We start from the raw sequence: 13,946 nt of genomic DNA on the forward strand, positions 1-13,946 counted from the left end.
TTTAAATCAACACACACATGCACCCACGCATGCACTCTCTCTCTCTCTCTCTCTCTCTCTCTCTCTCTCTCTCTCTCTCTCTCTCACACACACACACACACACACACACACAATGCTGTTGAGGATGTGTTAAGAGAAGGACCCAGGTGCAGGCACTGTGGAAAGCAGTTTGGTACTTCCTCAGTAAACTAAAGATAGAACACGGAAGGTGTGGTGCTGCCTACCTTAATCCCAGCGCTTGGGAGGCGGAGGTAGGAGGATGAGCTCAGCCTAGGTTCCGTAAGACCTAGTTCCACTCTTCCTGAATGGCAAACAAATAAATAAGGCGAAACCTACCACGTGATCCAATTGTACCACCCCTGGGCATGTGCCACAGAGACATGACTATCTGCAATTACTGCTCAGCCACTCATAACAGCCGAGCTGCGAAAATGGGTTAGATGCCAACAGGTGAATGGGTAGAAAAATCTGATGCTTTTATTCAGCCATAGAGTAGAATGAAATCATGGCAATCGTGTTAAAAAAAACAAAAACAGATTCACAAAGACATTTCTTTTAATTTGCAGAATCTATCTATCTATCTATCTATGTATCTATCTATCTCCTTACATATATATATATATATATATATATATATATATATATACACACACACACACACATCTATATAACTTAAAAGTAGAAGGGGGACTATAGTGAAGAAGAAAGAGGTTCAAAGGTAGTGGGGGAGGGAACGAGAGAAAGCAAAGAGGGGGACAAAGAAAACCATCTCTCACACCAGGAATCTGGCTTCAATAGTATAAACAGGACTGTTGGAGGGGAGAAGGGACCCGGGCTGTTGGGGGTGAGAGCAGTGCGTGTATGGGTAAATATTAACAAGGTACAATGATGTATAAGCATGAAAAGGCCATGATGAAACCCGTTGTCTTATGTGCTGTCTTTGTTGTTGTTGTTTGTTTAGTTTTTTTTTTTTTTTTTTTTTTTTGACACAGGGTCTCTTTATGTAGCCCTGCCTGTCCTGGAACTCCCTAGGTAGACCAGGCTGGCCTTGCACGGAAAGATCTTCCTGCCGCTGCTTCCCTAGTTCTGAGACTAAAGGCGCACGCCATCATCCCCAGCATGTGTGCTGTGTCAGTGTTATTATTATCATTATTACTGGCATTAATAATAATACTAATACTATCGTTAGTAGTTTTATTACTGTGATAAAACACCATGACCAAAAGTAACTTGGGGAGGAAAAGCTTTCTTTGGCTTACATATCCCCGGTCCCAGCCCACTGAGGGAAGCCAACGCAGAAGCTCAAGACAGGCACCTGGAGACAGGAGCTGAAGCAGAAGCCATGGAGGATTGTCTTACTAGCTCGCTCACCTTGCTAGTAATTAAGATCTCTACCGGCATTCTGATGGAGGTGTTTTCTCAACCAGTGTCCCTCTTCTCAGTTTGTGTCAGTTTGGCAGAAACCTTACCGGTATACTAGCTAAAAACAACAGCAGCAAAAATACAAATCAGACTCTATACTTTGATGCATGTGTGTGATACATGTGCCTAGAGGCTAAGCACAGTGGTCCATGCCTTTAATTCCAGCACTTGTGAGGCAGAGGCAGGTGAATCCCCAAGACTGAGGCCAGCCCGGTCTATAAAGCAGGTTCCAGGACAGTCAACGCTGCACAGAGAAATCCTGTCTCAAAAATTTAAAAAAACCTGTAAAAATCATCTTTGTTTATATTCCTGTTTGCCAGAGTGTGTGGAAGCCAGAGGCCGATGCTGGGTGTCTTTTCCAATCACTCTGGACCTCAGTTATGAGACAGGGTCTTTTGCTGAGCTTGGAGCTCACTGCTTCAGCTAGACTGTCTGATCAGTAAGCCCCGGAGCTCTGCCTCAGTCTCTCAGGTGAGGAGATTACATGGATCCAGAGATTTAATTCAGGTGTGTGTGTGTGTGTGTGTGTGTGTGTGTGTGTGTGTGCACAAGTAGGGAGGTCAGAGGACAACTTGGGAAGTTCCGGGTCCAGTACTCAGATCACCACACTGGGCCATCTCACTGACCCTGTGGATTGTTTTTGAGATAGAGTTTTGTTATGCTGCCCTGGATGGCCTTCGACTTATAGGTAATCTTGTTTTCATCTTAAAATTTTAAAAATATCTATACATTTAATTTTTATGTATTGGAGGGTTCTGCCTATGTGTGGGCAGGGGCACCACGTGTGTGCCTGGTTGCTGCAAAGGTCAGAAGATGGCATCAGAGCTCTGGGAACCAGAGTGACAGATGATTGTGAACCACCAAACCTGGGTCCCCTGTAAGAGCAGCAAGTGCTCCTCATGGACGAGCCATCTCTCCAAACCCCTTGCTGTGGCACCTAATTCAGTAGAATTAGCTTATAGACTACTGGCCTCTCTAATTCTCCAGAGATCCCAAATTCTCGTCAGGATTGAGGGCTTCTGTGCACCCAGGATGCTTTCTGTCCCACTGCTTTCTAGTCCTTCTGATGCAAGCGGGCTCTTCAGATCCTTGTACTCCGGGGGCCGCCTCTCTCTCCTAACCACCAGCCCCTTCTCTTCCGACCGCACCTGAGTATGTTTGGTGTTCCCTGTTTCTGTGGGACAGGAGAGTCCCTGCCTTCCACACATGCCTGCATGGGCGTGGTCTGCAGGGTAGATGGGCTACCAGATGATGCGGTAGCCCTGTGGTCCCAGAACAGCAGTGAGCGTGGTGGGAGAGATGGTCCCTGAGAAAGGTGCTGGCACAGCAGCAGGTGGGAAAGTGAGAAAACCATCAGCCTTTGAGCACTCTCATGCCCTTTCGGAACAGAAAGGAGAATCCCTAGCGTGGATTAAGTCTGGAGAACATTGCCATGACTTCCGATTCACGCATAACACCCTCTGACACATATGACAGCTGGCCACATAGATTGCTTTGCAATAATCTAGTAGTGGGGAAAACCTTTGGTGAGCAAATGCAGGCCTGATTAGACCATCAGCATGAAAAATTATAAGAATACCAATGGCTATTACCAGAAAAGACAGTTAATAGTAATTGTGATTGGCAGGGATTTTTTTTTTTTTTTGGATAATATTCAAAAACACAAAGGCAAACGTTTCTTTTGAAGAACGGTCAGCTGTTCTAGCTATGGCGAGCACAAACGTTGGACGGCTGGGAAACACGCAAGTGAGTTGTATTCTACTTCTAAAAGCATCTGAGGGCGTGCAGGCCGTTGCCAACACTGTATGGCAGAAATTTACCACTAGATGGCAGTCTATTAGTAGAAACTGCTTTTTTTTTCTTTGAACAGACTGCAAGTTTCTTGGAACTTTAGCTGGAGAGAGCGCTCAGTGTCTAAAAGCACCGGCTGTTCTTCCAGGGACCCCAGTTCAATGCCCAGCACCCGTATGGCAGCTTATAATGATTGGTAACTCCAGTCCCAAGGGATCCTGTACCCTCTTCTGTCCCCTGCGGGCACCAGGCGTGTGTACCTGGTGCGCAGGCATCCATGCAGGCAAAACACCCACATACATAAAGTATAACATAACACGTTTTCCCGCAAGCACTGCTTCTCTGGGTTTTAAGCGCAAAGATGAGCCAGATAATTTTGATTAGAACACAGGGGCTGAGGGTACAGCTCAGTGGTGAAATGTGTGGGCCAAGCCATGACATCCAGGGCGTCCCGAATAAAAATGCAGCCGACGGAAGCTGTGCCTGGTGCGGTGACGCACACCTGTGGCCCCAGTGTTCGTGGGGCGGTAGGCGGGAGGATCGGGAGTTCACGGATCTCAAGGCCCAAGCAAGCCTGAAGTCAATGAGATCCTGTCTCTTCCTGGCTGTTTGTCAGTTCTTCTGAGCGCACACTCTTCCTCCGCCCCACCCCCGTCTCTTACCTCTGAGACTGGGTTTCTCTCTATAGCCCTGGCTGTCCCGGCACTCTTTGTAAACTAGGCCGTTCTCCAGTGCAGAGATCCTCCTGCCTCGGCTTCCCGGGTGCTGGGATGAAAGGCGTGCGCCACCCTGCCCTTGCTTGACTTCTTGCGGTGTAGAACATAACTGAGGGTCTCGGATGACTCGGACGGTAAAAGGAGCCTGCCACAGACCCTGATGACCTAGGTCCAACTCCCAGGACGCACGGGGTGGAAGAAACCACATTGTTGCTAACCTCCAAGTTCAGTGGCACGTGTGCGCGCCCCTCCTCCACTTACTTGCAGTAAAAATCTTGTTTTACTTTGTGTTTTTCTGTTTTAAAAAATATTTTATTCATTGTGCATGAGTGCTTTATCTGCATGCACACCTGCACCCCAGAAGAGGGCGTCAGATCACGTTATAGATGGCTGTGGGCCCCATGTGGTGGTTGCTGGGAATTGAACTCAGGACCTCTGGGGAAAAGCAGTCAGTGCTCATAGCCTCTGAGCCATCTCTTCCATCCTGTGTTTTACTTTTATGAGTTAAGATGTTGTGCATCAGAGGCCATGAGTCTGAAAGCAAGTAGGGAGGGGTATATGTGAGGCCTTGGAGGAGGAAGGGGGAGGGGAGAAATGAACCACAAAAAAGATGCTCATCATCTGAGGTAAAATAAAGACAATTAGGAGAAAAACATTTTAGCTTTTCTTTTTCTTTCTTTTTTAAAGAAAGAATTTCATTTTATATAACAATTTCACTTTATATACATCTGACTAAAAAAAAAATCTTTCTGAGAATTGGATAAAGTGGGTGAAAATTTTGAAGGATGAGATTGCAGGCCTCTGCGGGGCCTTCAAGGAATTTAGTTGATCCTGGCCCTCCCACCCCTATCTCCTTGCATTCGCCTTCAGGACAAGGTCAGCCTGCCACCATTGGGCCTCCTCAGATCCCAGCTCTCAGAACTTGGCACTGTTCCCTTTGCCAGCTTCATCTGGGCCTGTGGCAAGCTCCCAGAATATCCCAAGTCTTCCTCCTCACTCCCGTGTTCCGTTTCTCAGGCTAGACATCTTGCTATAGCCTGAATTGTGTTTCCTCAGAAAGAAAAGTCTGATTCAAGTTAAGTTCTGATGAAGTTAAAGGTGGACTAGGAAGACAGGAAAAAGACAAATGTAGAACAGTATTTATTTAGGTAGGCCTCCCTTCCGTCTGTGCTGAAGGGAAAGCGCCAGGTGTGGGAACACCTCTGGGGGGGGGGGGGGGAAGAGCAACTTTCAAAATATCCCATATTAGCAAACAGAGGGTGCTGAGAGCAGGGGAGATCCTGGAGGTCCTTGATACCTGTGCTTTGACCCTTTAACAAGGATGGAGGTTCTGGGGGCAGCGTTCCAGGGGCCTGAAACAGCTGCAGGGCAAGCTGTGTTTGTCACCGTGGCGGCTTCTGGAGGAGCATGCCGGGAGAGAGGCCAGAGGCAGAATGTATGCTTTTAATATTGTGTGAAATGTTCCTTGTGTATGTAGGTAGAGTTTTATTTTGTTCAGCTTAGGGGATATATTATTATTATTATTTTCTTTTCAGAATTTAGTTCTGGTCTTTTCTGTGTTAGCTGATGTCAGCCTGGTCAGGCTCCAGCCTCTACTGGGCGCTTGAGCTCCTCTCTTTCTCCAGGAACAAAAAGCCTACCTGAGTTGAGTCCCTCTCATCATTTATGGCCCATGATCGTCTCTTTTGGTGTTTATATGGAACCTGTAGTTGTTTTTTTTTTTTTTTTTTTTTTTCCCCACTACCAGGCTTCAATTTCATTACTACGAGGGAATAAGGCCTAAGCTCCTGGCCAGAACGTGAGTGTTCTGTACACAGAACCTTTGTGTGTTGGGTTTTCTCCGTGCGGTCTGGGTGGAACCCACCCTGCTCACACTGTTTTGGCGGTGCCTAGACCTGCCTAGGGCAGAGCTTCTCTCTCTTGTACCTTTCCCTCCTGGTTTCCGGTGGTTACATGCAGAGTGACGGTCCCTGCTGTCCCTTTTCCAGTTCTTCAACTTTGGGCTCTTGGCTGACGTCCCCTCCCACTAGGGGGCAGTGTCTCACTTCAGCCACTCTCAGGCCAGGTGTCTCTCCTGTGCCCTCAGGACCGTCAAAGTCACCTCCCTCTAAACCTGGGGTGAGAAGCGTCACTTTGGTTCCAGCATTTATCACCTGCATTCCGAAGCAGCTGATACGAATTGATCATCTCTCTTTGTCAGGCTTCCTGCTGAGTCCAGGTGCAAACGTACAGAGCTAGGGTGGGGTACAGAGCTAGGGTGGGATACAGAGCTAGGGCGGGGAATCAAGGCCGGAGACAAGCATCTCATCCACAGGGATGCCTTTCTTGTGCTTTCTTCTCCGCCTGAGACCACCGTAAGTTACTTTCAAGCAATCTCCTTCTCTTTGGGTCAAAGGGCACCTTCAATCTAATTCATTCTCTGTCTCTGTCTCTCTCTCTCTCTTGGTTTTTGTTTTGTTTGAGACAAGGTTGTCTCTGCCTCTCCCATCCTGGGATTAAAGGTATGTGCCACCACCGCCTGGCCAGACTCTCAGAGTGAACTCTTGGGTAGAAGCTATCTATTGCCAGCTCTGCTTCCACTAGCTTCCATTACCTTCCTGGAATATGAGTTTCAGGCTGGGTGGTGTCTATTCTTCTATATCCAATAGGCAATCCCCTGCCTGTGACATGGCTGACCTACGTAAACACTCCTGAAACAAATCTAGACAAACAAATCTAGACAGCTGGTGTAGACAGCAAAGGCCACAGGTAGTTCCACGAAAAGGAAGCTGTGCAGCCCAGGCAGAGGAAAGAGTTCTTACTGCGAAGTCTTACAAGACAACATAGAGCCTCGGGGATGGGAAAGCCCCTTTGTGAAGTCACTTCCTGGACAGGCTTCGTTCTCCAGTCCTGAGGGAGTCTGTCACACTTGCACAACTGTCCTACTTGATGGGTTTTATTGTGTGCCTACCGGCTGAACAAAAACAAGAACAAAAGCTTGAAAGGATGTGGCCTGGCAAAACATATTGATCAGAAAGGGAAAGGCAGGTGGCACTCAGGGACAGAACCTTTTTTTTTTTTTTTTTTAATCATTCCAAAGTCAGAGAAACATGGTAAACTCAAGGATCAATTCACCTAAGTGTTTCTAGCAGAGCTGAGCATCACAGACAAGGCAGGGACTGGTGAGTTCTGGAGGACGGGTGTGGCAGACCATTAAATAGAAACAGCCTCAGCCAGGAAGAGAAATTAATTGTGTAACTCTGTCTGACTTTATTTTCTATGCCTACTGAGGGACAAACTTGTGAATCACAGCCAAGGCAGACACTGTGCAAGGGGTGTGCAAGGCAAACAGAGGAATTAGTTATATTTATTACGTTTATAATAAGGCTTTGTATTTGCTTCGAGGCATTACCGTAGTATAAACAGAGAAAAGTAAGAATATTCCAGCACGCCGCAGACACTCAGCAACATTGCACATAATCACAGGCGTCAGAATCATCTCAGAGATGAGGAGTCAGTGTCTAGCTTCAGAGGGACAGGAGAAAGAATAAACAGCCAGCTGAAGACCACGCAGTGGGCTCGAACTTCTCTCTATTTCCCAAGCATAACCTCTTTCCTATTTCCGGTAGGTACCTCCCCAGCTGGAGAACACTGTATTGGAGAACTGGTGGTGGGAACACATATGCTGTCATATGTTTTGGTGTTCCTGTTCTACAGACACAGAAAACCAGAATCTAAATGACTTGTAAGCTTCAGGGCAGAGGGGACAAGAGGGAGAGGAAGGCATGGTGGCCCTCTGTCACCCGAGGCCTCGTTTGTTTCCTACTCCAGGCTTAGTTAACTCAGTCCGCTTAAAGTCAATCAAGCAGTCTTTCAACCTCCTCATTTTTCACCGGCCAGGGCTTGTTGGGGGTCTGTGCTTGGCCCAGGAACTGTGCTGTGGGAATTGGTGAAGTGGAACCAGACAGGGACCCTGCCACCCCGTGCTTGTAATCCAGGCAGAGAGATGGGACAGAAATACATGACACAGTTACAGAATCTGACAGAATGTAATAAAAGTGCTAAATTGTGTGGTACAGACAATTAGAGAACAAGACAGTATATAATAAAGCGCTAATTGTGTGGTACAGACAATAAGTATAATAGGAGTTCGGTGAAGGGATGGGTGAGTGTGGGCTGCAGTCTTCAGGGAAGGTTCTCATCATGTCAGTGCTGCTGTGTTTACCCAGGGCATGATGGGAAATGGAATATGAAATAGAAGATGGATTAAGTTCAGGAGGATGGTGCTGCGGCTGGCATAGCTCTCGAGAGAGGGCAGAAAGAGAATCCTTTGAGAGCTGGCATTTTCTATGAAAAAAAAATCAAATACAGAGAAACCTTATTTTCTACACTGCCTATATATTAGTTACACTACAGAAAATTTCCACAGAGACTTAAAATCACAGTTTCCCTTTTTTATTATTTTGCATATGTATATGTAGCATATGTATATATATATATGTTCACGTGTGTATACGTTCGTAAACATTGATGCGAAAGGTCAAAACTGAATGTTTTCCTCCGTCATTCTCCAGCTTATCTTTGCTCATTCATCATTTTTATGTGTATGAGCGTTTTGTCTATTGGTATGTCTGTGCTCCATGTGGGTGCCTGGTACCCAAGGAAGCTAGCCAGAAGAGGATGTCAGATTTCCCAAAACTGGAGTGACATGATGGCTGTGAACGTCCATGTAGGTTACGGGGATTGAACCCAGGTCCTCTGGAAGAGCAGCCAGTGCTCTTAACAGCTGAGCTAATTCTCAGGGCCCCTCCATCTCAGTTTTTGAGACAGGGTCTTGCTGATTCAGCTACATTGGCTGACCAGAAAGCCCTAGGGAGCCTCTTGTCATTGCCTTCCTAGGGCTGGGGTTACAAGCATGGGCCAGGTACTTGGCTTTTTATGTGGCTGCTGGGAATCCAAATTTAGGTCCTTTTGCTTGAATGGCAGGTTCTTTGCTAACAGAACAATTTCCCTACCCCCCAATAATATTTTAATAATTTCTTTACTTTATTAAGACCTTTAAAAAATATTGAGGTTTTACTTTGTGTGTATGAGTGCTTCGCCTACATGTATGTATGTGAACCATGCCTGTGCCTGGTGCCCGTGGAGATCAGAAAAAGGTGATTCCTATGGAATTAGAGTTTACAGATGGTACATGGGTGCTAAGAACTAAACCCAAGTCCTCTGCAAGAACTTTGAGGGCTCTTAACCACTGAGCCATCTCTTCGGTCACCCATTTTAATTTTTAAATATATAGACTAGGCTGGTTTCACATTCACAGAGATTCATCTGCCTCTGCCTCCAAGTGCTAGGATTAAAAGCATGTCCCAACAGGCCAGACTTCAAAATTGAATAACGTCTCAAATGTGCCCAGAGATGTCATTGTTTAAGGCAGCCATGTTGGAAGCCCTTTCAATAAATCAAAACTGTTTTTGCACCAACGTTGTTTACTAACTTATGATCCTGCATGGTGCGTCGAGGCAAATAGTGAAATGGTTCTTTTTTATTCCTTGAGGTAGGTTTTGGGCAGGAGCTGTCCTAGGGAACTGGTGGCACTGATAGACCTTTGTCATGACAAGGGGTGCGACCATCAGCTTATCAGTTTCAACTTCTGGGAACTCGTGCTGAAGACGTGATAATTATGGCTGACTGCAGGAACTGCTCTCCTAGAATGATAATTATCACAGTCAGCAGAAATTGGAGACAATAGAAATGCCCCCAAATAGACCACACTGTTGAAATAAGCTGACACATGTTTATAGCATACAGTATATAATCAGTAACCGGGTCTGCGGATATGGTTCAGTTGGTAGAGTACTTGCCCAGCATGCAAGAGGCCCTGGGTTTGATCCTCAGCAGTACGTACAACCAGGCGTGATGGTTCATGCCTGTGATGTCAACTGTGTGTGGAGGCAGAAGAACCTGAGTTCAAGGTTGTCCTCAGGCTACATAGCGAGTATGAACTAATGAGGTAGATAACTGTTTACCATACTAAAAAAAAAAAAAAAAAAAGTGACGTGAAGATGACTTCTAAATCTTGTAGAACATGATTCCATTTTTATTAGGAACATATTTTATGTGTAGTAGCGTATCTAGGTAGTAAGATTATACTATGTGGAATTTCCAAGTGTTTTCCAAGACTCATTTGCTCTGTTTGTTTGTTTTTTTTGCCTTATTTATTTTATATTATTTTATTTTTTTTGGTATGGGTGTTCTGCTTGCATTTATGTCTGTGCACCACACGCATGCAGGGCCCACAGATGCCAGGAGAGCATCAGATTCTGCAGGACTGGAGTTATGATTGTTGAGCTACCATGTAGATACTGGGAATCAAACTCTTGTCCTCTGGAAGAGCAACCAGTGCTCTTAACTGATGAACCATCTTTCCAACACTTCATAATTTACTTTGTACTACAGCAGACCTCTAAATCCAGTTTCCATAACTTACTTATTTTCAAAGTTGGGGGTGGTGGTGTCACAATTTGCCTTGGACCCGGTGTAGTAAAACATATCTTTAATCCCAGCATGCAGGAGACAGAAGCAGATGGATCTCTGTGAGCCTCATCTATAGAGTGAGTTTCAGGACAGCCAAGGCTACACAGAGAAACCCTGTCTGGAAAACAAACAAAACAAAACAAAAACAAAATTGACTTGCCATTTAGTGAGTGCTGTTAGAATGGGCTGTCCTGGATCAAGGTATCAGAGTGAAGAGCTGGGTGGCTGAGAGCCACAGACCTCATGGGTTCAATAAATTCTGAGCCCAAGGTTGTCATGAGAGGCACTGTCCCCTTCTCCTTTGAATTATAAATACTTCCTATTAGCAGAACGCCTGCCTTCTTTCCTAGGGTTCACATCCCTGTAGGAGCTGTTTGGGAGGGAAGCTTCCTCAAAGGCTTAGACAACGTGATTTTCAGTAGCAGAGTATGTCCAGGCCTGGATCAGTTTTTAAGATTTCTAGTTTTTTTTTTTTTTTTTTAATTGAGAGCTGGAAAGTGGTGGCACATGCTTTTAATCCCAGCCCTTGGGAGGTAGAGGAGATGGATCTCTGTGAATTTGAGGCCAGTCTGGTGTAGAGTGAGTTCCAGTACAACCAGGGCTACACAGTAAAAACCCTGTCTCAAACAACAAACAAACAGAGATGTGCTGAAAAAGAGTTTCAAAGATTGTAACTCCTCCCCTGATAAGGTTTTTCTGCATAGCCTTGGTTGTCCTGGACTCGCTTTGTAGACCAGGCTGGCCTGGAACTCAGAGATCTGCCTGCCTCTGCCTTCCAGAGTGCTGGGACCACAGGCATGCCCCACCGCTCCTGGCTTTGATTGTAACATTTTTTTTTTTAAATGATTATACTGGACAAATTGTTATTGTTAACTCAGAATATACAACCAGAAAAGAACATTTATGAGGTAGGGAGATGGCACAGTTGGTGAGATGCTTTCCTTGCTTGTCTGAGCACCTGAATTCGGTTCCCAGAATCCACAAAAGTCAGGCAGATGTTCCCTGGAGAACAACCCTAGGCTGTCTTCTAGTCTCCCAGTGTCCACCCCAAAGTCTCTTTACCAAGTAGTCTGCTATGAAAGTAGCACCCAGTCTCCTACAGGGCCCCTGACTGACACAGGAATGAGAGCAGGATCTAATCACAATCGAACAATAAAGAGAAAAAGGAAGAAACTCTTCATTGTAAGATCATGTCCAAGGCCTGAGGATGAGATGGGGATCACCCCAACCTGGGCCTGGTTAGGCTTTGCCTAGAATTGTGTACAGGATGGTGTTACAGGGGTGGGGGTGGTTAGAAAACATGTAGAGAGGACTTGGGAATTTTGGGTACAGGGGATTTTCCATTTCTAAAATGAGAACAAAGCGGTTTTCTCTTCTGAGAGCTTTATATAGCGATGTCCTGAAAGGAGCCTTTCTCTGGAACATTCCAGCACTAACCCACATCACTTTCTCATCCTATGACTCGGTGTCTTCCATTTCCTAGATTTTGACTAATGCGCTGTCTTAAAATATCCACGTTTCAACCGTTTCTAGTTGATAACTTTCTATTTTAGCCTCCCCATCTCACTTTTCATTTTTTTACATGGGCTCAGTGAAAACACAACACAGCAGGTAGAAAGCTTTGTGCTCTGAAAACACAGAGGGAATCTTCAAGACTTAACTTTGGTCAACACTGGCGCATGTTCACCTCTTCTAAAAAAAAAAAAAATTAAGATTTCTTGTGGCCCAGGCTGGCATTAACTTGCTATGTTGTTGAGGAGGACAATGACCTTCTGAGCCTACTGTCTTCATGTCCCAAGTGCTGGAACTACAGGCATGTAATATCATACATCAGTGCTGGGGGTTGACTTGAGGACCTCTTTTCTGTACACTAGCCATCTCCAGCCCTTGCTTCTCTTAGTTAAGCTTTGAAAATTATTTTATTTAATTTTTATTGTGTGCGTGTGTGAGAGAGAGGGAGGGAGGCAGGAAGGGAGGGAAAGAGGGAGGTGAAGATCCTAGAGGATTACTTCAGGAATAAGATTTCTCCTTTCACCATAGGTTCTGGGGATGGAACTTGGCTCATCACCAAGTACTTTCTCCTCCTGCATCATTTGGCCAGCCTGTTGGAATTGGAGTCCAGCAGTTGAGTGCTTGCTTGGTATGTGTGTGGGGGCCCAGGTCATCACTACCATTGAAAACTCCTTTGCTGAGATGGGCAGCAGGAATGCTCATTGGACCTCCTGGATATTTCCTCTGCCCTCTGATGAATTTGTGAGCTGTAACCCCTGCGCACGCCAGCATTTTCATGGAGTGACATAGTGCAGTGCTCATCTGGAGAACAAGGGGCTTAGATAACATAATCAAGGCGCCTCTGAGAACACGGCAGGCTAGCGCACTCGAGAGGTCCTTCACCATGGCCACACTGAACATCTTGACAGAATGTGGCGGCAATTTAAAGTATTCCTATATAACCCCTCTTGACAAAAGCAAGGGAAGCTTTCTCCTGGAGGTAGGCAGGAAGCTCCGAGGTGTGCAAATGAGGCTGGTGATGATGGATGTGGTGATAAGTCCTTGGACCTAGAGGCAGGAGGCCACACAGGGCCAGGCCGGTTAGAGGTAGGAAGGCTACCCTGTCTAGGGATGGCAGCTTCAGCAAGGAAAACCACAGTTGTGGTTTGAATGTGAATCATCCTTCTTACACATACTCAGTCCCCAGTTGGAGATGTTGTTTTGTAAGATTGTGGAACCTTCAGGAGGCAAAGCATCCCTGGAGGAAGTGGGTCACTGAGGGACCAGCCTTGAGGCTTTAGTGCCTGGCCCTACTTCCTGCTCATTCCCTGCATCTGGAATTTGACACATTGTGACACTACATTGCAGCTTCCTATTCCCAGTGCCACGTCCCCCCCAGGCGTTTCTGTGCATTCCCCACAAGGACACAATGACCCCTGAACTGTAAGCCAGAATGCACCTTTCCTCGCTTAAATTGCTTCTTGTCAGGCATTTGGTCACAGCATTGAAATAAGCAACTAATACATCGGTTAAATCTGGATTTCAGATCGACAGCACACTTTTTAATGTAAATAAATGCTGTAGTGTTTATTTGAAATTTAAATTTAATTAGGTATTCTGTTTCTTTTTAAGAAAGATTTTATTTATTTATTTTATATGAGTACCCTATCTGCATGTGTGCCTGCTTGCCAGAAGAGGGCGTCAGATCCCAGTACTGATGGTTTTGAGCCACCATGTGGTTGCTGGGAAGAGCAGACAGTACAGTTATCCGCTGAGCTATCTCTCCAGCCCTAGGTATTCTATTTTTTATTTTTGGTTTGATTTTTTATTTTTTCTTTTCTTTCTTTTTATATTTTTATAATATATAATATAAAATATCTCTTATTATATATATTACATTTTATTTTCTTTATTATTATTTTTACATTATTCTGCCTGTATGTATGCCTGCACACCAGAAGAGGGCACCAGATCTCATTATAGATGGTTATAAGCCACAGTGTGGTTGCTGGG

This window comes from Meriones unguiculatus, chromosome 11 (assembly GCF_030254825.1).
Source record: "Meriones unguiculatus strain TT.TT164.6M chromosome 11, Bangor_MerUng_6.1, whole genome shotgun sequence".
NCBI lineage: Eukaryota > Metazoa > Chordata > Mammalia > Rodentia > Muridae > Meriones > Meriones unguiculatus.